At 39.2% G+C, this 26,774-nt stretch overlaps 1 long non-coding RNA gene across 2 annotated transcripts; it reads left to right on the top strand.

Annotated features, from left to right (window-relative positions):
* Positions 1–251: 251 nt before the first annotated feature.
* LOC130611063 (uncharacterized) lies at positions 252–26,479 on the top strand. 2 transcript variants are annotated; one of them, XR_008975148.1, is made up of 4 exons: positions 252–333; positions 1,972–2,086; positions 9,492–9,638; positions 26,315–26,479. It is a non-coding gene; the product is annotated as an uncharacterized LOC130611063 (long non-coding RNA). The 2 variants fall into 2 exon arrangements; XR_008975147.1 differs by lacking the exon at positions 26,315–26,479 and adding an exon at positions 25,757–26,030.
* Positions 26,480–26,774: the final 295 nt, after the last annotated feature.

Below are 26,774 nucleotides of genomic sequence, written 5' to 3'. Positions count from 1 at the left end.
CAACAACCAGGGCTGCTGAAAAGAGAAACCAGGGAGCTCACACCTATTAGAGAGCTGGGACTGGCAAATGTGTGTGTGGGGAACTTCCATGCTGTGCAAATTAGTGCTGAAATTACATTGGCCTCTTACAGCTGCTACTGTTTATCCAATGTTCTTTGCTGTTTTTTTATCAGCTGAAATTAATTGTAATTCAGCAAAACAGTGATAAAAGGCTGGTATTTTGTTGTGTTCCGCATTTGAGCTTCATTAAAAGCTTTAATCTAAAGCTCCACCATGGGAAGTCTCACAGAGCTAAAATAGGAGGTCTCTGAAGAGCTTTAATTTCAAACCCAGGTCATGTCTCATAAGCACTAGTTCTTTTTCTTTCTTTTCTAGGTTTTGGGGTGGTTGTTTGGTGTGTGGGGTTTTTTTTGGTTTCTTGGATGTTTTTGGTCTTTTTCCCTTCCAGTGATGTCTTTAAAAAGCATTGAAGTCACTTTTGAAACATAAGGCTTAGTTCACAAAGCTCAGTTTTAACGGACTGGACTTCGTGTATGCATCAGGCATGAGATGCGTGAAATCAAGTCACAGGCTGCTGCAGGCAGCTTTACTACTTGGTATAGAGGGTATTTCTCTTGGGAGGAGGAGAAGACTATTTTAAAAACAAAATCCAATAGTCCTGTCTTATTGTACGCAAAGCTTTACGTAAGTGGAAAAGCAAAAAAGAAAACAGCAGGACAAAGCTAGATAAGGCACCATACTGAAGTAATAATGTCAGGCAACAAATGGCATCTGTGTACCGGTATAGCAAAACTCCAGCAATAGATAGCCAGGAGACCTTAAACAGTTTTTCTGGCTTCTTAGGTCAAAACATTTTCCAGTAGCAATGGCTACATGTGTTATCATATTATATAATATATATATTATATAACATATAATATAATACATAATTACGTTAACTATATTCCATGTGAAATACTGTTGTGAACAATAGCTTTCCTCAGGGACAGAAAAAATAACTTTGGGAGGAGGAGGTAGGGACTGACTGTGGTTCAATATTCACAGCTGTCAAGATGAATGCAATTTACAGGAGGAGCTTCATCACTCAGTGATGAAGTTATTTCATTCTATATTTCTGGGTTCTTTGGGACAGGGGAACAGAATGTCCCTTTATCAGCATGGGAATGGTGCACCCTTGCCTTTGGATTTATAGGGTGGATTAGACCTCTGTTTTGAGGACAATTTCTTCCAAATTTTAAAAGCTGGGAGGCCAGTAGGCAATCTCATGATTCTGTAGGTCCCGTACAGTGGAAATACTTAAGGAAGTGATTGATTTGTAGTTTGATTAGATCCTTTGATTACAGCTCCAGAGTGTCTTGCTTTGTACGAGGAAGAGGTCACTAAATCTTCACAGCAGTCACCCCCTCCCAAGTCTGTTTTACTCAGAGAAGAGATAATAGAGAATCCAAGCAGGTTCTGTGCCATCTTGAAACTGGGCAAGCTTCAGTCGTATCAGAATTTGTCACCTTGTACTCATTTTGTATGCATGTAAAAATTGATATCTATTGTAATGCACGTTATTGATCTGCTCATTACTGTTTTCTTAAGTCCTTTTTTACTTACCTTTAATGCTGGGGCCTGAAGTCTCAAGACAAGGCTTTGTGGCAGGAGTGAAATTAATTCAAGCAGTTAGTTCACAGTGGATCAATTACTGTATTCACTCACTATAAAAGTTTGCATTCAGAGAACATTAAAACTATAAATTAAATGAGCAGGTTCCAATATACTCATAATTAGACTTCCCCTAGCATATTTATCTGGGATGCAGCGCTACAGTGTAACAGAAAATGGTATTGGGGCATTAAGAGCATCACTGTGGAAATGATTCAACAAGGGATAGCAGTAGAAACAATATAAATGTTTTCCTGAAGGGAAAAATGCATTTTTGTGTGTCACTATGAATTATGAGAAATAGCGTGTCCTGGATGCTAGGATCTGGAGCTGTGGTTCAGGGATGCTGACTTCTATTCCTGTTACTGTTCTGCTGGGTGAGCTACCAGCTTGCTTTGTCATTCTGTGCCTCCATTTCCCTGTCCATTGAATGAAGGTAAGGTATTTTTCCAAGAACATTATGAATCTACCGCAGGTAGCTATTACTTACCTATCAAAACTTACATTGCCACCATATCTCAAGGAATGGGAACAAAAGAAAAGAAGAACCCCCCCCCCCCAAATTAATGTTACTAGAATTTCATATCAATTTTTTGTAGACAGAGGAAGGCTTTTTGCTTTTGCATTTGTTTTTAGTTTGTGCCAACTGTGCTGTTTTGTGTTCTTGACTGAATGCAGAGTTCTTCTGAGTTTAAATACCTTTCTTGACGCCAAAAGTCTGAGCTCGCATTTTATATAATTTATATAAAATAATTCCTTTATAGAAATAGTTTCAGTTGTAATTTCTTCAAGGTAGTCAGAACAGCATTCAGAACCTTGGGCCAAACATAACTCCAAAGAGTGTGTGTATTTTTATAAATAGGACATTGTCTCTGCCTTCACACAGTGAAGTCACAATGTTGTAAGCAGTAGATTTAATTCAGTAAATGTGAAATTCATGGCTGATCAGGTATGAGATAGAAATAAGAAGCAAAGCACCAGCTTTTGTTTCTGTCAGTGGAAGCTCAAGCAACTAGAAAGAGTTAGAGAGCTTCCCCAAGGCTGCAGATTTCCTCCTCACAATATCTGAAGCAAGACACACATCAACAGGAGCACAAAGGGAGGAATGCAGTGGTGAGCTGTTTGTTTCCTAACAGCAGCTAAATTTTAAACTGGACTAAATTGCTTCTATCAAGGTATGTGCAGCAGCTTTGCATATGCTCTTTCTTCTCAGTGTAACATACAAATGTGGGTCCCATTGTTTATTACTGCTTTTACTGCGCCATCTCAAACCAGTGGTTTCATAACTCCTGCACATGAGCACAGGGTCTGTTTGAAGTATCAGCCTAAGCTGAGTACTCTTGCTAAAAACAAAATGAAATCTGAGATTGTCTCCTATTCTCTCTTTTGTGTTCTCTTCATTATAGTTTGCTTCATGTTTTCATCTGTTGTAGGAAATGTTTTAACCGTATAATCAAGATCCGTAATCATGTAAGCTAACATTGATCATGGCCATTACAAGTGTCTAGAATGACTTTTGTCTATAGATTTTCCAGGATTTCCAGGAGCTTCCCAGCTCATATGGATAATAGTCCTAGTTAAAATTTAATGTATCTTGAGTTTACTATTTCATTCCCCCTTTCTTTGAAGAATATTTGTACAGTTGCATTAATTAATTACTAAACAGATATGTGCAATATGATTTCTCTGTATAGATCTATATGCAAATACATATTATTTTCCCTACTAAGAAAGTTTGTGTATGGAAAACAAATATTGCTAATTTTAACTGGTTTGCAAATTACACGGAAGCAAATCCAGGAGTCAGGATTTCTTGAAATCCCTGAATACTGAGATGTAGTTCTAAATCAGGTTTTTAGTTAGTGAGTCCTTTGTATTCATGACAGCTTGAAGCTAGGTCCCTCATGTCGGATACCTTCTACATTCCCCTAAACATCAGTATCAGACACCAAGAGCTGTATTTGGAAAGCAGTTTACAACACATTTACACAACTAGTTTTAAGCTGTATTGATCCAGTTGAACAGGTGTTGTAAGAAGTCAGTTGAGCAAGACATGATGCGAGTTATTCAAGCTGATAGTTTTCTCTGAGGTTACCAGTGGTTCCCTGGGAGCTTAAGTGGTAAGGTGTTGTAGTTTTTTTTGTATATACTACTACTTTCAAATTTCATAGACAGTAACAACTTATACTATAAGGATCATTTGGTAGCAATTTAATTTCTGCAAGTTGAAACAGCATTAAAGACATCATGACACGCTTGTGAGGTGGGCACATGCCAACCTTATGAAGTTTAACCATGCCAAGGGCAAGGTCCTACACCTGGCTCAGAACAATCCCAGGCACAACTACAGGTTGGGCAGAGAAGAGATTCAGAGCAGCCCTGCGGAGAAGGACTTGGGGGTGTTGCTCGATGAGAAAATGAACATGGGCCGGCAGTGTGTGCTCGCAGCCCAGAAAGCCAACCGTATCATGGGCTGCATCAAAAGGAGCATGACCAGCAGGTCAAAGGAGGTGATCCTGTCCCTTTACTGTGCTCTTCTGACCCCTCTTGGAGTATTGTGTACACTTCTGGTGTCCTCAGCATAAAAAGGACATGGAACTGTTGGAACAAGTCCAGAGAAGGGCCACGAGGATGATCAGGGGACTGGAGCACCTCCCATATGAAGATAGGCTGAGGAAGTTGGGGCCTGTTCAGCCTGGAGAAGAGAAGGCTGCTTGGAGACCTCAGAGCAGCTTTCCAGGATCTGAAGGGGATCTATGAGGATGCTGGGGAGGGACTCTTCATTAGGGACTGTAGTGACAGGACAAGGGGTAATGGATTAAAACTTAAACAGGGGAAGTTTAGATTGGATATAAGGAAGAAGTTCTTTAAGGGTGGTGAGACACTGGAATGGGTTGCCCAGGGAAGCTGTGAATGCTCCATCCCTGGTGGTGTTCAGGGCCAGGTTGGACAGCTTTGGGTGACATGGTTTAGTGTGTGGAATCGCTTCCCATGGCAGGAGGGTTGGAACTGGATGATCTTAAGGTCCTTTCCAACCCTAACTATTCTATGATTCTATGTGCTGTACTAAAAGGAGAAAAGAAATACATGCTCATTGCTCCTTCACATTTTTTCTGAAGTATACTGGAAACAGTTCATTCAGCTGTACTGTAGCACAGTTGACTAGATGAACAAAAAGCGATTACCAAAGCTGTCCTTTCAATTTGTAACTCATTTCCTCTGTTTCTCTGTTTCACAGTCTGTGTTGAAAAGGTTTATCCCCAGCTCCTAGACAAAGACAACTTGTGAATAACAAAGTCAATGTCAGAAATGTCTAGCAAAACGGAAAAAGGAAATGACTAATGAGAAAATCTCAGACAACCCTTATCAGGACCTATGGATAGTGGCTTTAGCAGTAGCAGTAAATTGGTGATGACATATGCTATAGCACTGCTTTTGTCACTTCTGTGGCTGATTGTTAAGCTGTACTCTTTGGGAAGGATGTTAAGCTCATCTTCTGTGAGTGCATGAGTAGCTCACAGACATATCTAAGTCAAATATGCTGTTCTCAAACAGCATCCAGGGATCCCTGCTTTTCAAAGCAATCACAGACTTTTGTTGCTTAAATCTGGCAATTTGGGTAGAAACATCGCCTCGGTCACTACTGTGTATTATGTGAAACTAGAGCTACTCAGAAATGGTACTTGTTTGAAACTGGAGTATTTAGTTAGCTGCATGCCAGAGGGTTCTGGCATAACCTCACTTGGGCTGAATAATCTATTTCTTTTAAGAAATATCTGTGCCTTCATGCTTACCTATGGATGCAATCAAATCTGAAGTCACCTGTTGGACTGCATTTAATATCTAGAGCCATAAAATATTAGGATTATGGCTGCATTTGTAATAATGTCCCGTAGTCCATTACTTTGAGACATCGCTGGTAGTGGAAGACATGGAAGTTTAAATGATTTCCAAGGGTCTGAGATCCAGGTGCAGCAGAATTGTATCAGTCAGACTTGAGGTGTTAAAATCTAATTGTAAGACTGGACAGTGGCTAAAAAAAAGAAATACATGAGATAGAGTGGGATGTAATGTAACAGTCTTACTGTTTATTTGGCTGCCCTCCTTTTGTCAAGTCTGTTTAGACTGCCAGGCAGAGAATTTGACAGAAGAAAATGCAGTAGCTCTGTCTTTATTTCTGACCAATTCTGCCCTTTCATAACAGATGGCTTAAAACACTTTGAGGTGAAGAGAGTGTAGGATGATGCATAATCAGACTACTCAAGATTTGTCTGCATGTTGCCTGATAACCAGCACTGCCGTCACTGTTGCTTCAAGTGGCCTCCTCTGCAGGTTCCCTCAGAGTACTGAAAGTTGCTTCATCTGAAAGATTTCATATTTATTACCATGTAATTCCCAGGTTTCTTCATGTTCATTCTTCTGCTTTTGAATATTTTGGAAGTCTTGTTGTCTTTACCATTATAAAGGGGGAGACCAAAATGTGACTCAGAACTTCTTGATTATAGCTGTCAATATTCAGGTGAGAATTTATTTAGTTCCTCTATGTGAAGAACTTTAAACATTTGCTGAGACCCTTGAAATTCACTGAATTCAGTGAATTACCTTGCTAATGATGTGGAAGGCAAATGTATTTATTCAGATGGGATCAAAAGTTATTTTGACCTTAATTTCAGATATACCAAAGAAAACTAAACTTACTTGCTATAACTAAATTTATTTGGTATTTATTTACATCTCTGTTTAGACTCACTTTGCTTAAGTTATTCCTTAACAATGGAATAATAATGTCTTCAATTTCTATGTAGGATAAATAATGTGTTAGTGGTGTGTGTGAATGGGAGGGGAAATACAGAAAAGAGCAGCTTACCTTGATTTTCAGATCACTTATGAAGGTCTCAGATGAAACACCTGATTCCCTTCGAGACTCACCTTCACTAAACTTTTAATGTTCCAGCCAAGTTTTTAACAAGTACTGAATATCACAGTAAACTGAGAATTGTGATAGTTGAAGCAGAAACTCTGTGGGCTATGAAGAACTGTAATGTCTTGTACCTTAAAAATAACTCTTGACCTGTCAGAGGAATTTTGAAACAACAGTCATATTCTGGAATAAAGTAATTAGTGTCAGTGTGGTCCTGTCCAGTCAGGAACTGATTTGGCTATGCTTTCTCACAGCTCTTGTGAAATTATGCTCCCCTCCCAAGCAGAGCAACTACTCTCTCCTTACGGAATTGGCTGCAATCAAGTTCTTCTTACACCTACCACACAGCACACCTTCTATCTGCCTGGGGTAGGAGAGACGCAGGACTGTGGCCACTGAGAACGGATGGCATGTTTCACTTCCACTCACAAACTACCAAGGTTTCACTCTTACCAGTGGCTAAAAAAAGTGTCTGTCTGCTCAAACATTGGCAATAACTAGTTAGTCTTTTAAGTACAAAGGCAGGATGATTTATGGGAATTTATTTTAAACTGGGGTTCAGAAGGTGAATTAGATGTTTAATTATATCTATACTGCTGCTTCTGCAACATGTAGCTATGCTGAGACTGTTATTCACATACCTTCTTGCATGCCCTTCTTATGTTAGCTTGATGATTGAGAGATATTACCTGTACCGTTGTTCTTTTCTGAAGGTATGGTAATCATGCAAGCTTGAATCTAGTTTCCCTAGGCCAGTGCTTAGAGTTTATGCAAATTGTGGTTTTCAAAGTGAAGAGACCCCATGACAGAATTAGACATTATTGAAGTGACAGAACTCAGTATTATGCTTCTAAAAGTCATACTCCAAGGGTTTGGGATCAGGGAGCCAATTGAAAACATGAGTATCCAAAATCACTGATTTGCATTGTGATCAACCTCATTTTAAAAGGCCCAGTGCTTATCTCCCGTCTAGATAATAAAAACAATGAGTAAACTATGTTGAGATTCTGATGTAAAATGCGTATGCAACTGAATCACAGAGCACTGATTTCTTTTTTTTTCTCCCCCATTTGCTTAGGCAGATTGGAATCAGTTCCTAAATGCAAAAGAGGAGATCTAAGTCAAGCCTTTCAGTGTTTGCCTGTTACTAATCTGGAACTTGATATATGTGACAGTCTTGCTATTCAGGCACTATCCATTTTGGTTCTTGCCTAGCCAATATGATTTTTTTAAGCCTTCATTTCCCTGTAAACATGCCTCGTTTAGATAAGAGAAATATTAGTTTCCTCTCCCTCCTGATCTACATGAGGAAATGTAGGTGTCACATCTTCCTTGGCACACTGTCATAGCAATTTATACAGGCACCTGCTATCATACACCTAGCTTAGTAATATGATTCTGTCCTTATGCATTCAAAGATACTCACTCTGTTTCTACTCATAAAGAACCTAAACTAAACAGCAGGCAGTACATGTGGGCTCAGGTTAGGTGATCCTCTCCTCTGTGTAGATTTTAAGCCATTTCACTTTTGTTCTTTTTTTACAGTGGAAAGGTTCAAGAATAAGTATAGCTAGTATAAACATACTGAACCCAGGAATGGGCATAATCATGAGTAGTTTAATATACATTAGAAGTCATGCCTGAAAGCTGTGATCTAACATGAACAGTCAATACGAAGTCTTTTTCCTTGTTTCCATGTGTCTTCCTATAAAATATTAAGAAATGGAAAAAACTCATGGTGTCTTATAATAGAGTATGTTGATGAGAATGTGATGGGAACAACCCCTGTCATCCATTTTGGTAATGCTTTTCACAAAGAAAGAAAAGGTGGTGATAGAATTCCTTGTTTGCTGCTATTCCAGCTACCAACCAGTAACAGTATAGTCTCGCATGATCCTTCTCAAATGCCATGAGGTCTGACATAGTTTTCCTCCTTACTTTCTCTTTAGAACAGCAAACAAAGAAGTCTTACAGTGTAAAGCTTCATTTTACAAAGAAACAAAAGAGGGACTGGTTGTAGTTGTTCCCAGAAAACCAGCTGTTACTGCAAGTAACAAAACCAAAGGGTACTTTCCAACCCTTAGGTACTACAGGGATTTTGTTCCCTGTGACAGCAGGCACCTATTTCTATAAAATGTTAAGTGGCTTACGTATAGAATTCTACTGGGTTACTTAGGAGAGGAATACTTCTCATGTTATTCACTATAAGAATTGTTTGCCCTTTTATTTCTTTCAAGTATAGGATAAAGACTTTGCAATGTAAAGGACATCCTCCACTGCAGGATTAGGGTTTTGCTGAAATTCTGGGTCAAATGTATTTGGATCATATGGCAGAGAAAGCTGGGAGTATATATTTTATCAAAGCAGCATCACTGCACCAAAACACTTCGCCATGACTATTAATCCATTACAGAAACCCTAATTCCAATTCCTTCTTCTGTAAACCCTGGTGCCTCTTAAATGACACAAGTGTCTCTTTCTGGAGAATGAACACAATACTTTATCTCTGTATTTAGTTCCTAAAACAGTCATTTGGATTTGCAAGTGCCCACCCTTTTGAAGAGCTTGTGGTGATATCTTGGCTCTGGTTTTGTCAGCATGCTTCCGTGTTAATGGTGTAGCATTGTTCCGCATGGGAGAGAGCTGCCACAGTATCAGCCACGATAAGAGTACAGTTGGTTTAGCCTCCTAGATTCCTGGGTGTTGTCTTTTCTCACAGAAGGAGGTAAAGTATTGGTAACCTTTCTCAAAGCTGAAGTGGCTGTCTTCCAAATGACAAGTTTTATTCCTGACAGGCCTGAAATGCAACTCACATACAGCGGGAGTCAAAAAGAGAGCGTTAAACAATAGATGACATTTAAAAAGAGCTAAGCTAGTAATTAAAAATATGGCCTGCAAATCACTTCTTTTCTTTTCCTAGTGGCAATTAAGAAGAACCTGTGGCGTCAGCCCAAAGTTCTGAAGAACCTTGGCTGGAAGCTTTGCAAAAGGAAGTTGACCTGAGATTTCTACAAGGAGTAATGAAGAGGAAGAACAAACAAGCAGAAATCACTGAAACCAAAAACAGGTGGGGGAAGAAACTTCAGAGAATGTGTATTTATCTTTTTAATGCTTCATCTGGCCTCTGACTCCAAAGATTGCTTAGGATGTAGGGGCTTTTGTTTGCTTGCCTTCCACCCCCCACCCCCCCACCCCCCCCCAAGTGCTTTGTCCGTTGCTGGATTTTAGTGTATATTCTGCTCAGGAGAGAAATTAACACATTAAATATTCGGAAAGATAGCTTTGTGTGTAGATGTCAAAGACTAGAAGATCAAAGTGACATTTCTTTGCACAAAAACACAGCATTGATTTTGTATTTCTGTATAAAGAAGATGAAGCTTAATATGTTAAGTGCCTGTTGTGGTTACTTGTGGTCATTTGGGGGCTACTGTAGAGCTTTTGTGTCTCCAGCATCTCTAAAGCTTGCCTTCAAACTAGCTGTGAAATGTTTGGTTCCATCCTGGAGTTGTCAATGCTGAGGTGGGTGCCTTAAGCTATTCTGTAGTGTGTGGAGGAAGTCTGGTTCTGCAGAATGGGCTTCACCAAGTGCCAGCACAGAAAGCATGAATAATTTAACACAGGACAAGTGTTTTGGTTTTGTAAAACTGCTTGACATGGCAAACTGAGAAACTCCAGTTCTGTGGTAGAAAAAGGGGATTTTTTTTTTGATCTCACACTTAAAGTAACTCAAATAGAAAGCAGTTCTTAGTGAAGTAGAATATTATGAGTTACTGAAACAAAACAAAGGGATTTAATTTGCTTTGGATATATAAGAAAAGATTTATGCACTGTGAACTTCTTGACACTCTGATTTCTTCCCTCCCTCTCCCTCCCTGGTTTGGGATAAGGATTCTTTTGAAATGTTTAGATTTTCTGCAGGTTATGGAAACTATTTTATGCCTCATCCTGATATCATCACACTAGAACCATGGTCAAAAAAAGCTCTACTAGATCTTCCCTTTTGGATACAAAGTACCAAAACTGATAGAGAAGAATGTGATAGTGCTTATTCATCCTATGTATCCTTGAGAACTCCTTTGGTCTCATGAGATGGTTATACCTTTTTATTAAGCTGGTCTGTTGCAGTCTGGTACTTTAGGCCCCTGTGCTTTTTCTTTTAATACATTGATGGCACAGTGAACATGCTCAGCTCTGCGAGCATAGCAGCAAGAGCAAGATAGGGGTAGGTCATGTGGAAAAGGAGATGATCTTCTTTTTATGTCTGCTCCCTGTCAAGCAAATCTAGTGCTGCTGCTACAGTGAATAGTTGCCTGGGGGAGTGGGAGCTATCCCATCAGAAAGCAGCACAAATACGGCTGCTTCATGAGGGGCAAGCTGGGAGCTGCAGTTGACCGCAGTGCAGGCCTTTTCTCCAGCCCTCTACTCAATTAGAGATGGTGCCAAGCAAAGGGGGCACTGTATGTCCAGTACCAGGAATGCAGTTACGGCAACAGCAGATAAGGTGCCAGAACACAGCACCTGGAAGCTACAGAATACTTTGGGGGATGTGTTGAGCAGTGACATGTGGCAAGCATGGGGAACTGGGGGAGTCACGCTGAAACAAATAACCTTCTTGCATCAAAGAAAGCTTTGAAAAGAATTCAGTGTGGGAAGTAAGACTGGAGAGGAAGATGGTGGGATGGTGTTACTAATGGTAATCACAGTCCTCTCTATAGCGTGTGTTTAAATAGAAAGAAGGTAAATAGCCAAAGGAGCAAAAGTATTATCAGTTTTACTGCTCTTGGGCTTAAGGTGGGCGACATGCTTTTTGGAGAGGGGAAAGTTTCTCTTCAGTTCATGCGCACTAGCTTGTTTGAATTCAGGATGTTTTGTAAAGCAGGATAAGAAGCTGACACAAACTTTTTCAGTGTCTTGGCATATTTTGGTTTTGCATCTGAAACAGCTCTTGGTCCCTGCTTACCTGTCTGTCTTGTTTCAAGGTGTCTGTCTCAAGGTTTCTTCGCACATGAACTCTGTTTTCAGACGCTGCAAATGGCCATGGAAATGTGACAGCTTAGGCTTTGAACTTGAAGCAAAACATATCCTGGCCATTTATATATACAGTACATGCTTCTGTCTGCCAGAACATGTTAGTAAAATCATAACTGTTTGAAATTCCACAAAGCATCAATTTGATTTTCCCATGTGGCCTCTCTGAGCCTAGAAGCTCAATGTAACCTTAGAAAAATAATTCTATACCCTGAACATGTCATTCTAGCTCAGGATTACTTATGTTTAATGCAATTATTTTTTGATGGGTCTGTTCTCAAGGGTACATTTGATCTGTTCCCTCAATTACCTGAATAAAAAGCACCTACTTGCTTTTTCTTCTCACTGCTAGAAGAGCAACAGGCTCGCTTGTGGTGTCAAACTCACAAAACGTTCATGGTAAGCTATGAGACAAGGTAGGAGAACCTGCCCACTTATCAGTCAAGTGCCGTGCCTGGCTTTGTTTTTATCTTTTTCTCATACTGAGCAATACCATCCCGTTACTCTCTATGTAACTTTCCCTTATTGTTGACATCTATTTTTTTTTCCCCCAAATATATGAGACTAGGATGCAGATAATGCACAGATTGGTTCAAGTAGAATGGAGATCAGCAAGCAGTATGTGATCGCAAGAAGAGAGGCGATACATTTTCACACACATATATGCACACATCCTCTTTTAATACTCTGTTTTTCACTCATGATGCCTGCCTTCTTTTGTAGTAACGCACAAACCAGAAGCCTTGAGGTTCAGCTTCACAACTGAGAAACCTAGATGTGGCTGCTGTCTGTGTTCTGTTTTTTTCAGAGTAGTCATAATCTTGGTCAGAATTTTGAGCTAGAACAATTAAAGCTACAGTTTCAGTCTGACAAATTTAGCTCTTACTGTTAAGGATTTTACTGTGGCTGTTTTTCTTACCATTTTATAAGACAGCTGACTGCAGAGCCCATCAAGTCTTGTAAGATCAACTAGCTGTCAGTGCATCTCTTTGCTTCTTGCCATAAGTGATAAAGAATGTTTTTGTAGGTGGGTGAAGGTAGAAGGGCTTATCTGAGAGACTGACAAGGTCAGTTCCTGCATCTAGTGTGTGTATAATTTAATCAAAGTGGATTTAATATGAGGACTGTACAGGATCCCTCCAAAGAATAGCAGGGAAAACCACAGCTGCTGGTCCTCTTTGTAAGTCACTGGGTGTTGCTTTAGGATACAACACTTGCCCTTTAACTTTGAGTACATTTGGATGCATAACATAGATTCAGAGAACAAGATTACAAGAAGACTGGAGAAGATTACTTAGTACTAGAAGGACTAGTATTAAGTAGTCTTTTCTTTTAGTTCAAGGGAACTTGTATCTTACAGCATGGCTTATAGGTTATAGAAGGTATTCCAAGGAATCCCTCAGTGAGATTTTCTGTTTCCTCCTTTCCTGTTCACTCCATCTTCCATTCCCTGTTTTAGCATCAACCGTGAAAGATGATGGTGAAATAATATTTACCTGAATCTGAGTAATTTATAAAAGCCAAGTCAGGACAAGACACCTTCACTGTATCTATAGTCAGTTTTACAATAACTTTTGTGTGCGTGTGCATGTGTGTGTGCATAGATGCTAATCTCTGTCATTATAGGTATATGCCTATCTAGCTATATTATAGGTAGATTAACATTTTTCCCTGACTGCTATTTGCTTATCCCCAGTAATATGAGCACCTGCATTTGAAAAACATCTCCTGTAATCAGAACTATGTGTGGATTTCTTTGGAGCAGTATAGGATCTGGTTGGATGTCTGTGCTAACTTTCACAAGTTATTTGGTGTGGGGCTGTAGGCAGCACTGGTCTGTGCTGTGGACATACATTTGCTTGCTTTGTCATGGTTCCAGCAAAAGAAATTTCCAAGCTTTAGGCACAAAGGCAATGACTTTAAGAGGAGAATGAAGAGGCAATAATTTTCAGATATGCCTATCTATTTCACTTCCTCAAATGGATATCTTGTTATAAATAACTACATAATATTTCCATCACAGCCACTAATGTGCAGGGTTTACAGTATATATTCAAGTTTAATGGATTTCAGTTTACCCTTGAGAGAAGGGCGAAGTCTCAGTAGGGCAACCTGACTTCCTTTAGACGAGATATAAGCAACAACTGTGCAATTGCAGAGCAGGTCTAAAAATAGCTTTCTGGCAGTACAGTACAAAGCAGTGAAGTATAAAAACAAGATACTGCAGTTAGCTTCTCACTGGAGATTTTCTCAACTTTAATTCAAAGTATAATGAAAGAATCTATGTAACGTATAGGTACATAAATGTTTCTATTACAGAAGTTGACTGTATTTAATGGAGTTGCACCCGCCCAAATTGACTCAGATTGTATGAGGGAAATGACAAGGTGCCACAGTACAAAAGCATTCTGTTACAGTAATAACAGTAGATGCTCAGAGCAGTTTCAGCAACTGTAACTAAATCTCCTCCTTTCTGCCACTAAAAAATAATAATAATGAAAAGGGTGGTTTATTGCCACAGAAACAATTACTAAGAGGCAAAGACAAAACTGGATCTATTTCTGTAGAAGATCTTCAGCTTTCATTAGTAGCCACCTCAGCACTCTTTCAGCAGAGCTCCTTCCATCATTTTGGGCAAGGGGGAGTTCAGTCCAGGTGACACATGGTTCATTGATCACAGGAGTCAAATAGGCTGTTACACTTCCTAAGCACCTTGCTTATTTAGATAAGAATGAAAGCCATTCATTGGCGTGGTTGAAATTAAATGAGCATCCTATTGAACTGTGGATCAATTGTATATCATGTTGATGTACTGGTTTCCAAGCAGATTTTGATCAGTGAACTCAGCTCTCCAACATTTCTCACACTCACCTTTTAACTGAGAACACAAAGTGTATTGATCAGAATTGCCTTATAGACAACTTAATGTGACTTGATAGAACTGATAGTCTGGTAATCACACCTCAAACACAATTATAGTCAAGTAGGATGTTTTTTATTGTTTTTGTTAGTTAATTTTGCCGTTTGTTATGAAATCTGTATGTTTACACTGATGTCTTGGCTGCATGACCAGTGTATTCAGACTTCATGCATAAATGCGCCTGCAGTAGCCATGTACAGAAAAAGAAAGGTTTATTCTCATTTTTCAACTTTTCTGAACCCTTGATGTTTAGCTGGCTCACAGGTCACCTGTTGTTCTTAAAAATGTGCACCAAAAAGTAATTATCTTGACTTGAAACCACACATACTCATTTTCAGTTCAGAAAGGTGCCCTGTAATCACAGAGTATTGCCTTCTAGCACTGAAAATGCTAACCTTAAAAGGCATTTGAGTGACAATCCACAAACTTTACCTTCAGTGAAGAGCCTGGGCAATTACCTAGCTGCATCAAGACCATAAAGAGGGGTTTTTTTCTGTTCTTCATCAAATGGTACATAAGTTTAATGATTACTTTCGTTACAAGTTATCCAGATACACATGCTTTATTATTTACCATTGTAGAACATAGGGTTATGTATTTGCTCCTCTCACATGCATGTGCACACCAGTAAGCCTACCTCTTAGCTGTATTACTAGTCTCTGGCTATTGGACCCAAACACATCTCAGTACATTGTTCTAAGAAGGCTGTCACTCCTTTTCCTTCTCTCCCCTCCAGAACTGAAGCTTGTAGGAAAAGAAACATGAATAGTTCCAAAAGCAGATTTTCACGCACAAATCTGGGGCAGCAGGGGTGGTGGTGTTTGTTATTTCTCCTGAACTGTTTGTTGCTCTGTAGAAGTTGGTATGAGTGGAGCAGTTTTTCTTTTATTGCCAAAGGAAGGGCTAATGGGCAATATGCAATAGAGTGGACCTTTTCCACTGGTGTTATAATAGTCAGAGGTGGTGCCTTTAGACACAAACATCTACAAGCTTTTGGTTCTCCATGTGGAGGCAGATGCTCAATGAATGTGAATAGCCGTAAGCTGCAGTGAGATCGCTGGCATTAGAGCAAAGTGAGTCAGCTGAGTCAGCTCATGGGGACCTATAGAGTACATTCATGAGCCATGTACATTCCAATTGGGCCAGAAGAATGAATTCTGGCCAAAGCTGACTGCAGCTCTGAAGACAGATATGCTCACTTGGCAGTTGGAGGTCCTACCTCCCAGTAGCTGTTTTGAAAATTAGGAGATCACACGCAGTGGACTTAAAGAGTTCCTTAACATCAGCTTGGTGTGAATGCATAAGGCCTGTTGTATAATGCATTTTCAAAAACCCAAGGTATGGCATGTATTAGTAGCGTGGAAGGGGGGAATAGTGTATGGGTATACTTTGAATTTAAAAGGAACTAAATCTAAGGAATGAAATTTTAGAACAAGTTTCAGTGCTACTTTTCAAAGAGCTTGATGTCACAGGGATGTCAGGAATCCTTGAGTTGTTCTCCTGGCTTCAGCAGAAATGCAGAAACCATGGTATGTGAACAGGCAAAATAATTAGCTTGTAATGAGCTAACCTCCTAATTCTGGACAGATACTGGTTTGATATTTCTTAATTTCTTAACTGTATTAATTTTTACTTTGGATGTTGATGGCATAACTCAAAATTCGAGTTAGTCCTTCCTTCTGGCTGTTGTATATAATCTTACTTATTTCCATCTTTATTACCCTTATATTAGTTGCAAAATCTAATGTTGTTCAAGGGTCTGTCTATTATTTTACATTAAGTTTTCTGTTTTCTTCTTAGGAGCTTGGTGGCTCACGCTGGCAGCATGAATAAGATGTTAAGGGGAAGTGGGGGAGGGACAAGGCTGAAAAAGTGTTAAGATCCCCCCAGCAGAAACCTCATGAGCCAGAGTGAAAATCCTTTCACAAAGTCATAGTCTTTCTGAAGTGTTGCTTTGCGGTTTTTTTTTGGGTGCCTGAAACAGGGACTCTGCCTCTTCTGAGAACTTTGGAAACAACTGGTAAAATAAAGCAACACTGATATAATAAAGCAACAACAAAATTTCTGGGGTCAGATAACAGTGTTAGAATTTCTGTTTTAATTTGAAGGACGTTTCTGATTTTCCTGAGGAAGAAATGAGGAACTTGATGGAAAATGCTTAAAACCAGGTCTTAAAACTTTTGAATACATTGTTTTTCTGAAACATCTGTTAAGACTACGGGAGCTTGGCTGTGGCTTCTCCACATTTGACTTTGGTGAAATGGCTTTTTATTCCCCTTGACCATGTTCTTTTAACTTGGGACTCATATAAAAATATTGCTGTGCTGTGTCTGAACTGATATTTAAATAAAATATGTATTTTTAAGATCATCATCCATTTAATACTCCAGCTAAGTAAAATAAAGCATGAAGCAAAGTTTTTAGTTTATCATTAAAAAGTGTTTCTGAATTCTCAGTGTCCGGAGATAGCATGCTGAAAGATGCTGAGTAAGTGTTTGGGAAGCATAACTGGTCATATCTGAGTTGTTTTTCATTGCTGCTCATTCAATATAGGGAACACATAGCTTATTTGCATTGCATTGCGTTTTGAACCACCAGAATCATAGAATGGTTTAGGTAGAAGGGACCTTAAAGCTCATCCAGTTCCAACCCCCTGCCACACGCAGGGACACCTTCCACTCGACCAGGTTGCTCCAAGCCCCATCCAACCTTGTTTTGAATAATAAAGAGAAGAGTTCGTTTTGCCTCTATTGCTTCTGCTCATCACAGAGTAGTAGGTCTTTGGTTTATGGCCTGGCTATTTAAAAAATCTCTGAAGTTAAGGGTGGCAAATTGAAAAGGATATTATGAGTCAGAACCAGATTCAATAAAGCAAGTAGGTATCTGAAGTGGTCTTTAGCAGCATTTTTATGTGGTTTTTGTGTATTCAACAAACAGGGCTATATGTTTATTCCTCTAATAGGTTTATCTTTCTATGGAGTCACCTGAAAGTTATCACAATCTTTATACAGCGTATTGTGTGTTTAAACAGCAGAAGCAAACACGATGCAAATTTAACACTCTTCAGTGCTAAAATTAAGGATTATTTCAACATAATGCAGAGCTTTTTTTACCTTGCTTGCTTCCTGTTTCAGCTTGGCAGGAGGCAGATGAATGTCAGAGATCAAGTCTTTCACGGCAGAAAAAACATTACAGAGCAAACTCCTCAAATATGTCCTTTTTACCCCTGAAATCTGTCCGATATTCACCTATATTTCTGAGTAGAAGCATGCCTTTCAAAATACAGTATGGGATAACTCATATAGCGTTGCATGTCCAGCAGCAGGTATATAGCCACCTAACGCTTCATTGTCAGAGCTTGACTTCACAACTATGTTTAATGTATGTGATGTCAACTGTACATGAATACGTGATGTCAAAGTATATTTGTTGATTCATGCACTCACCTAGTCTAATGTGTGAACTCCTTCCAAGATTTCAGCCTCAAGTATTATACCTCTTCTTTATTATGCAGACTAAGACAAATTTTAACTGGCTGCTCCCTTAAAATGCTGTTGGTTTGTGACCTGAAATTTGTACTAGGATTCATTTCCCTAAGCCTTGAATCCTATCCACATTCAAAACTCTGATCCTGAGCACCCAGCCTTGAGAGCTTCCAGGCTCCCCTTTTTCCTCTTCTGCTCAAGAGGACATAAATCCACAGCTCCCACCTTGAACAGGTGGCCAGCTGCAGCTTGGATCATTAGTTGTCATAAAACAGAGTGGGTTCTGACTGGCTGAAACCTCAGAAAACCAGGCAGTTTTTTTTTGTACATGGAGAAATCAGACATCTGTTGTGCTGCTAGCACCTCAGGTGGGTAGTGTAAAGCCAGCCTGGGTGTATCTACCCTGCAGAGCAATTGAAGGCAACTGAGGGGTTTGAAAAGTGATTGCAGTAAACTATTGATATGCACTGTAAACAAACTCAAGTAAATTTAAGCTGCCTACTTGAGTGGTGGTGGCAGTCATGTTTTTATAGCTGCCTTGTAAATATGACCTAAGTCCTTGTTCAGATTTGGCCTTTGATTGTTTACCTCTCCACTGTTTTGATTAAAAGTAAGGCTCCATTTACTCTTTAAACATGGTGCCTTTGAATGCCTTTCTCTCCAGATAAGAAGATTGGCTCATGTTTCAACATAATTGGTTTTATAACACTTTTTATCCTTCAGTCAAGATATTAACTCTTTTTCCCTGCTGAATATTTAGTTATGGTATGTACAACACAGTTTGAACCATTGCAATTTCTCCTGAATGTCTTTCTGCTCTAATTTATGCTTTTGTATAGCCAAGCTGCAAGTGCAAAAACTAAACGTCTGATGCCATCTCAGTGCTTGCCTTTCTCGCTTGGTGCTCTACCGTGAAATTGCTCCAATGTTTCTTTTCTCTGTACTGAGGGCAAAGGCTGAGGGAAACAAAGTGGACATACTGTAACAAAGATCAAACAGCGAGTGTTAACAGTATTTCCTGTGTAAATATAAATGTTGATGAATGAAGCATGGATCAAAGTGTCCTGAATATTACAAAGCCTAGCTGATTGAATCTTTAGTTTAAAAGGAATTGGTACTTAAGTCTGAGAAATTACACCCCTAAAAATGTTCTGCAGAATATAGTGAAAAATTGCTTCCATCTATAACATTTAATGCATAAGTAGCAGTTTTGGCAAAGGGTAAAATGTCTGTTGGAAACAGAAGGGAAGAAGGAAATCTTTAACTGTCAGGCATCTGAACAATAAAGTTGCAGTTCTGGACATTTAAAACAAAAGACACCATTTTTTTCCTGCCTGAGCCTTATTGTTTGATATTTTTTCCCAATCATATTGTGATTATGGATGCTACATTCACAAGTTTATTCATAAGCCTATTTTGTAGGTTAGCTCTCCCCTTTCCTTCCAGGCTCTCTGTTTCTAATGCTTAAAACTTCTAAAGTAATTGCTGTTTGGAAAAGTAATGAGCTTGATTTTTTTTTTCCTGAGCTCTCTGATGAAGTCCAGGGAGAAAAAGGAGTGCCCAAAACCTTTGAAAAGAAAGGTTTTCATGTCTTTTTCTGACTTTCGGAGATATTTATTGCAGCTCGAAATCTTGACCAGCAGGTCATGGACTGAGAGCTTCTTCCACGTAGAACCTTTCATTTATGGCATCACTCTTAAACAAGCTTACTTCTTTCTACCTCTTTAAGAATAGGTTTTATAAGCCAGTTCCATATTAGTTAGTGTCTCCATATGCAAGTGGTCTTTCTGATACACCTTAAGGTGAATGAGAGCACCGGAATGTAGGATGATGGTTAGAGTGTCTCTAGATTTTAACTGGCTTCCTGATCCCTCTGGATTTAGAGGGATCTCTCTGATTTAGAGGGATCACCTTTACTCTTGAGCTAGGCTCTGTGCAGCAGAACAGCAGCACCACTCAGCTCCTTGAGAAAAGTTCTTTGTGCCTTTGCATCAGAGGGAACACCGTGTCCCTTGTTCGGGGTTCAGTGCTTACCTACTGGAGAGAAGAAACACTGTAGTACAACTTAGGCCAGAGACTCAAAAATGCAAGAAACTAAATCTTACCTCCATGGGAATTTCTATTTCTGAAAGCAATAAATACCAGATTTTATCTAAAACGTAGCTGCTGCTATTACCCATACATGTCAAAGACATGGATGTCAGCATATAACTTTAATAACAGACAGCATTATACTGAACTTGTGTAATTATGCAGCAAGCCACAAAATGCTCAGTGGAAATCCCTGCTCATTGGAAGTCTGTTTTTTCTAAAGTTTAAACTGCTGGATTTCCTCCTTTGCACTGGATGCTGACACCAGCAGTCCAGGGGCAATCCATAGGCTGAGATATATTGATGAAAACTTTGGGCTGTAAAAGCATTAATGATGGAGCAAAGGTATTGAAGTGCAGTCTGTGGGCAGGAAGGTCTGCAGTTAAGCAGACTTACCATTTGCAGAGATTAGTGCAGGGAAAAATAAATTATTGGCAAAATGCTCCAGTCAGTTGGAACATTTCACTGGAAGGCAGATTACTGCTACTTCTTTATTAACTTTGAAAACTAAAATAAGTCTGCCCTGAGGATGCTGGCTGAGGAGATCAGAATGGTGCTGCTGAGACTGACCCACTGCTGCTTCAAGAAGAATCTAATAAAGTTAATGCTGGAGGTGGTATTTCAGAAGCGGTTGTAAAGGTAACTGTCAGAATGCCCAGGAAAGCAAAAACTCCAGAGACTGTACCAGAAAACAGGAATATGAATATGTGAAGCTGGTGGTGAAAAGAGGAGAAAATAGAAGTTTAATTAACAACATAATTGGGTTTTAAAATCAGTTCAGCCCTTCATTAAAAGGTCGTTTGAAACTCGTAGTGAAAGAAATGTGTCTTCAAATATTCTAGCATACACTGAAGCTGTAAGCAGAATAACCACAAGGTGACTAGAAAGGGAATGGCTTGAGAATATATCACAGAATCATGACATTTTGAGACAGTTTTTCAGCTATTCTAAGATGCTGTAACTCCGTTGACTTCTCTAGAAGTGTATTCATTTCCATGAGCTGCAACTGGGAATGGAGGTAGGGTTGTTGAGGGGAGGATAGAGACATTTCTCTATAAAACTGGTGGGATTGCATCTGGAATGCTAAGTCCAGTTGTGAGCCTGCCTGTATGAGGCACGGACATATTGGAGTGGATCCACCAAAGGGCCGCAAAGATGATGGAGGAGTTAGTATCTGATACATGAACCGGGGCTGAGAGAGCAGGGACTATTTAGCTTGGAGAAGAGAAGAATAAAGGGGAATCTCAGCAATATGCTTAAGTCTTAAATATCTGACGGGAGGGAGTAAGGAAAAATGAAGCTTGATTCTTACCAGTGGTGTCCAGTGAAAGGGCAAGAGACAATGGATACAAGAGAACTCCATTTAAGTGTAAGCAGCACATTTTTTGCTGTGGCAGTGATCAAACACTGAAATGGTTGCTCAGGGAGACCGGAGATTCCATCCTTGGAGACACTCAAAACCCTGGATAAGATCCAGAGCCACCTTCTCTAACTGACTCTGCCTTGAGCAGCAGCACTGGTTTATACTCTAGGCTTGGTAGGGACTTTGCAACCTGATTTTCTGGAAAGCTGATAAGCAAGGGTGTGAAGGAAGTGTCTGGGTTTTTTCTTTGCTTCTGATATGCTTTTGGAAGGTCAGCTTTTCTAGAACTACAGATAGCTTTAGAAGTGTTTAACAGGCATGTGGGAAGAAATAAAAAGTCATTTCAATTGCAGATTGGAAGTTCTTGGAGCAGCTACTGTGCTTTTTTCAGCTCTTTCAGCCTACATTGCGCTCTTATGGTGCTGCCAAAATGAAAGAGGAAATGAAGAAAAAAAGACTGAAGTAGCTGCTAGACTGAGTAACCTCCTGTAGGAAATGTAGGGTATGCTAAATGGCTTGGAGAAGATAGCACAGGCAAAACAGGGCATACACTGAGTAGGAGGCAAGATAGATTGTTGTCTCTTCTAGTCACAGAAAAAAATCACACAAGTCATTGGAAGACGTTCTTTTTCCTTCACGGGTAGTTGTACAGAGGTCTAAAGCATTCAAGTTTGACCCCGTGCTTCCTGGAAAGTAAAGTTACTGTTAGTTTTTGAGGCACATAGGGTTGGAATTTTGTTAATGTGGGACTTGGAAAAAGAATCCCTGGTTTAACCTTCAAGTCTAACGTTCTGTCTCATCAAAGATGATGCCACCTGTTCTGTAGCACTCACTGTAACAGGATTTATCGCTAAGCAGAAATGCAAGAAAAGGAGTCTCTGCTGTTCAGCCCAGTGAGGCACATAGCCCATCTAAGAATTTCCTTCTTTCACTCTGGATGCAAATGTTTTTGTAATGCATTTGTTTCCACAACATTTCTTTAAGGTGTTGTGGGGAAGCCTTGCAGCCCTCTTGCTGTACAGCAAGAAAGCAGACTTGGCATCCTATGAGTAAGTTATGATGTGCTGGCTGTATCTCTTTGGTAACTGGGGTCCTAACTCAACGGAGAAATCCATCTATAGCAAAGGCTGTGTAAACTGTCGTAGTGGTCTGACCTTGGCTGGCTACCAGACATCTACCTGCCTGCTTTCTCATTCTCCCTCTCACCAGGACAGGGAGATGAAGTAAGATAAAAGAGAGCATGAGCCAAGATAAATGCAGGGACATCACTTAACAGTTACCATCATAGGCAAAACAGGCTTGATTTGGGGCAAAACTAATCTATTGACAACTAAAATAGAGTTGGATGGAAAGGAACAAAGACAAAAAATGAAAATACCATCCGCCGTGTCCCTCATTTCCAAGCTCAACTCTCTCCTTCATTCCCGACTGCTCTACCGCCTCCATCTCCCAAATGCCACAGGGGGTGGTTAATGGGAGTTTGAGTCAGTCTGTAACAGTTCCTTTCTGCTAATCCTTCATCTTCACACTTTTTCCATGCTCCAGTGTGGGTCCTGTGCATGGACTCCAGTCCTTCCGGATAAACCTGCTCCACTATAGGTTTTCTTTCAGGAAATAATCCATTTGCTCCAGTGTGAAGTCCCACGTTAGCTACAGGGTGGATATTTGCTCCACCCATGACTAGGTGTGATTGCTGTTTTGGAAAGAGTCAATATTTCTTTCCCATTTGAATTTGGAACTGTAAAAATGCTCTCTGAATAGACAGAAAGCGGTAAATGATTCAGGTGGGTTAAACCATTAGTTGCAGCGTTGAGAAGTAGGGAAACTTCTTTCCTGGAGAAAAAAGATTTCACCACCACTGTAAAAGAGTTTCCTGTTGGAGCAGAAATATGTAGCAGAATGTCGCTGTCTCAAATCAACACCACACTTCCAATATTCAAGTGCAGTAAGTCAGTAATCTTCCTAGCAGAATGCCATGCCCTTCAATATAGTCCTTCCAGAGCTGAATTTGACCTGAAACACCTTTATTATTATATTTTTAATTATTTTTATTATTCTCTTTTTAATTATTGTTGCCTATTTATTAACTTAGTGTATTGCAAACCTCCAGCCTGAAGAAGTTCCAACTCGGAAATGAGCAGCACAAAAGCCTTGCTGAATGTTAACTTGGTTTTATTGCTGAAGTTGAACTGCATTATCTGGTTTGCTACAAATAAGACAACAATTATTTCTAACCCTGTGGGGTGTGTTGATTGGCAAGTGATAAATATCTCATAGAAACAATTTCTTTGGAGCACTTACAACGGCCAAAACCCAATGATTAATTGATTAGTGTCTGTTCTGGAGATAAGAAGTCCATAATTTATTTACAGTTTTAGCCTCAAAAGCTCATTAGAGGGTGGAACATGAAAGTCAGTGTGTTGCTTACATTGTTTTATTGCAAAAAGAGGGTGTTGCTGTAGTTTAAATAACCAAACAGTGATGACCATCTTTCCGCATCCATTTATCAGAAGAAAACAGTGCAGATAGCGAATGCAGTCTGCTGCTTCTCAAAAAAAACCAAAACAAAACAAAAGAAAAATAAAGCAAGAAAATGGTAAAGAAAAAAAAACAAATACAGTGATGAAGAAAACTACAGAGGAGGGAATGAGTCTGGATTCCTAATGAAAATCCTGGCTTTTCTGAGGGAGAATGCTTATATCCGTTACACCCCTCTTGGGATTCCTATAATGTCTGATTCTTAGATTATCACACCTCTCCTTTTCACCTGTATAATAAGAAACCTACCATCTTCTGTGTTCTAAATTCCAGGTTGCATTCAGGTGTTGCTAACCTTATATTGTTGTGCATAAACAGTAGAGTGTTTGTTTCTTGCAAATTTGACCCTTCTGTTTTAAATGAAAGACGTTTCTTTGAAGGCTGATACCCATTTCCTGAGCTGTCACAAAATCCTGGTTTTATTTCAGGATATACTCCTTGCATGACTTGACCCTTATGTTCTTCACAGGATCAGATGGTGTCACTGCCTTGACTACTGCTTCCCAGCTCTGAGGACATGTATTTTTTAGGGCAGTGTAGAAGGAAGAACTGGTGTGTGCATTTTTGCATGTTGTGTTTTCCATGGTACAGATGCCTAAGGGACTTAGAAAATCTGGTTTGCAATGAATACAAGGATGACTGTAGTAATGTTTCTTTAGTTGCAAGCAGCTATTCTTTTAAAGCTGAACTGAAAATAGCATTTTTTTTCCTTTTTTTTTAATATCCAGGAGTTGATTTTTCATTGATAAGGTGAATAATTGTACTGTAATAAAATGATGGCAGTAACAAGAATGCTTGATATTTGTGGGGATAGAAGGGATAGAACCTGTCCTATGGAATTGCATCAGAAAATAGCCAGATTTCATGAAGAAGAGATATTAAAGGGATAGTGTGTCGCATAAACTGTCACAGCTCCTTTTTAACAGCTCAGCACAAGAGGATGCATAAGAAGCAGCAATGTGTGGAAGAACAGGCTTTGCTCATTGTTTCAAACATAAGCAATGGGCCAGCTTAATTTCCACATCCAATATATATGGGCAAACTTTCAGAGGGTTTATTTTTTATCCAATGAAATTAGGAATCAGCAGTTTTATGCATCAAATTTCATGCTGGCTAAACCAATTCAAGTGAGAAGTAAAATCAAAATTGGCTGTCTTTCTTTCCTTTTATGGCTTTTTATCTGCTTAGTAGTTCAGTGTCTCTGTTCTGGTTCCTTCACCTCCTCTCTTCCCTTGAATATTAAAAGCAAAATATATAAAAATTTAATTACATTCTCCAGTCTTCTTATTGTCATCCACTCAATGAAGAAATACAAACCCCAACATCTGATCATAAACACTGGCTGCTTGCATTAGTTCATTAGATCAAGGAAAAGAGCATAATAGTACCTGACCAGCATTAGATAATACACACATAAAGCTAACATAGCCTTTTCTTTTGTTTCCATTAAACATGAATTTTTAATAAGAAACTTACTAAAATTAAGTCTATTCAGGAACAAGCAGTAAACCCACCAGTATTCATTTGATAAGCTTAGGGTAGTGCACTCAACTGTAATGAACTGAGTATTCTGTATAATTTCATCATTCTATTCTTGTACTCAGAGAACACTGAGAATGTTGTAACACGAGCAGAGTAAAATAGAAACAGAACTCTCTGGAAAGGGCAGTTAGTAAATACTGTGCTCAAATGTTCTTCTTAAGTCTGCTGTCTTTTCTACCTCCTCATAATTTCTCTCTAAAATTTGTATACATTTTCAGGTGAATGTTTTGAAGTTGACACTAAATCAGTGTTTCTTGGAGAGTGGAAATGCTTTTTATCCCTTATAATACATAAAATCATCCCGAGTGTGCAATAAATTTCCATTACGGTGCAGCATCAGTGAGACTTGGATCATCTAGAGAGATCTGTCACTAAAGCAAATAGCTAACTAGCAGAAGTGCTGTGTAGCTCTTGACTGTAAATGATTATGAGATTGTAAATGGATTTACAACATTGATTTTGCATAATATCATGAAATACAGTATAATGTGTTCCTTTCTTCTTTCCATGTTCTATAACAGAAGTTAAATACCACACTGACAGTACCATTGTCTTATGGGTTAGAGAGATTAATATGTGTGCCTCCATTATGTAAATAATAAAAAGGTAGGAATATGTTTAGGCCAATTAAAAATGTTACTTTGATACATGCTAAAAAGTTGCATTCACGAAATAGATTTTGCAGGACTTTGTGTTTCATCAGTAGGCACTACCAGAAATTAAATGTGTTCCTCACAGAGCACTTAAACATTATGTTTTATTTTCCTCCTTTACAGACCGCACCAGATCCCATCGGTGTTAGACTGACAGTTTCATCAATACCTGTCACAAACTGTATGTACATGTGTTTCCTTAATACATGTTTACTAATGGGGCTTGATGCTTTTCTTGGCCTAATTGATTATGTCTATCTGAACTGACTGGATTTTCTGGTTCAGAAAATGTAGTCTGAAAAATCTTCCTTTAATACTTCTTAACTGAGATGCTACAATATCAGCCTCTAGTGGGACGTTGTTGGCATTTCTGGTGATGGCAGTGGTAGGTGAAAACGTTAATAATGCCATGAAATGGGGTTGGTGTTTTGCCACTCCTGTGCCAGTCTTTTCCAAAGAGAATTCTGTTCCTCTGATACTCTGTGAAATACTAGAATTGTTTCTTACTATTTTGGGAAAATTGCTAGATTTCTGTGGTGTAAGATTGAATTTAGCTCTGGGTGAATTGAGCTCTAGATTGCTC

This window comes from Pezoporus wallicus, unplaced genomic scaffold, assembly GCF_028554395.1.
Source record: "Pezoporus wallicus isolate ANWC-B61680 ecotype Strahan unplaced genomic scaffold, APGP_CSIRO_Pwel_v1 scaffold_11491, whole genome shotgun sequence".
NCBI lineage: Eukaryota > Metazoa > Chordata > Aves > Psittaciformes > Psittacidae > Pezoporus > Pezoporus wallicus.
Note: the sequence above shows the minus strand (reverse complement) of the source record. Positions and strands in the feature narration are given on the sequence as shown.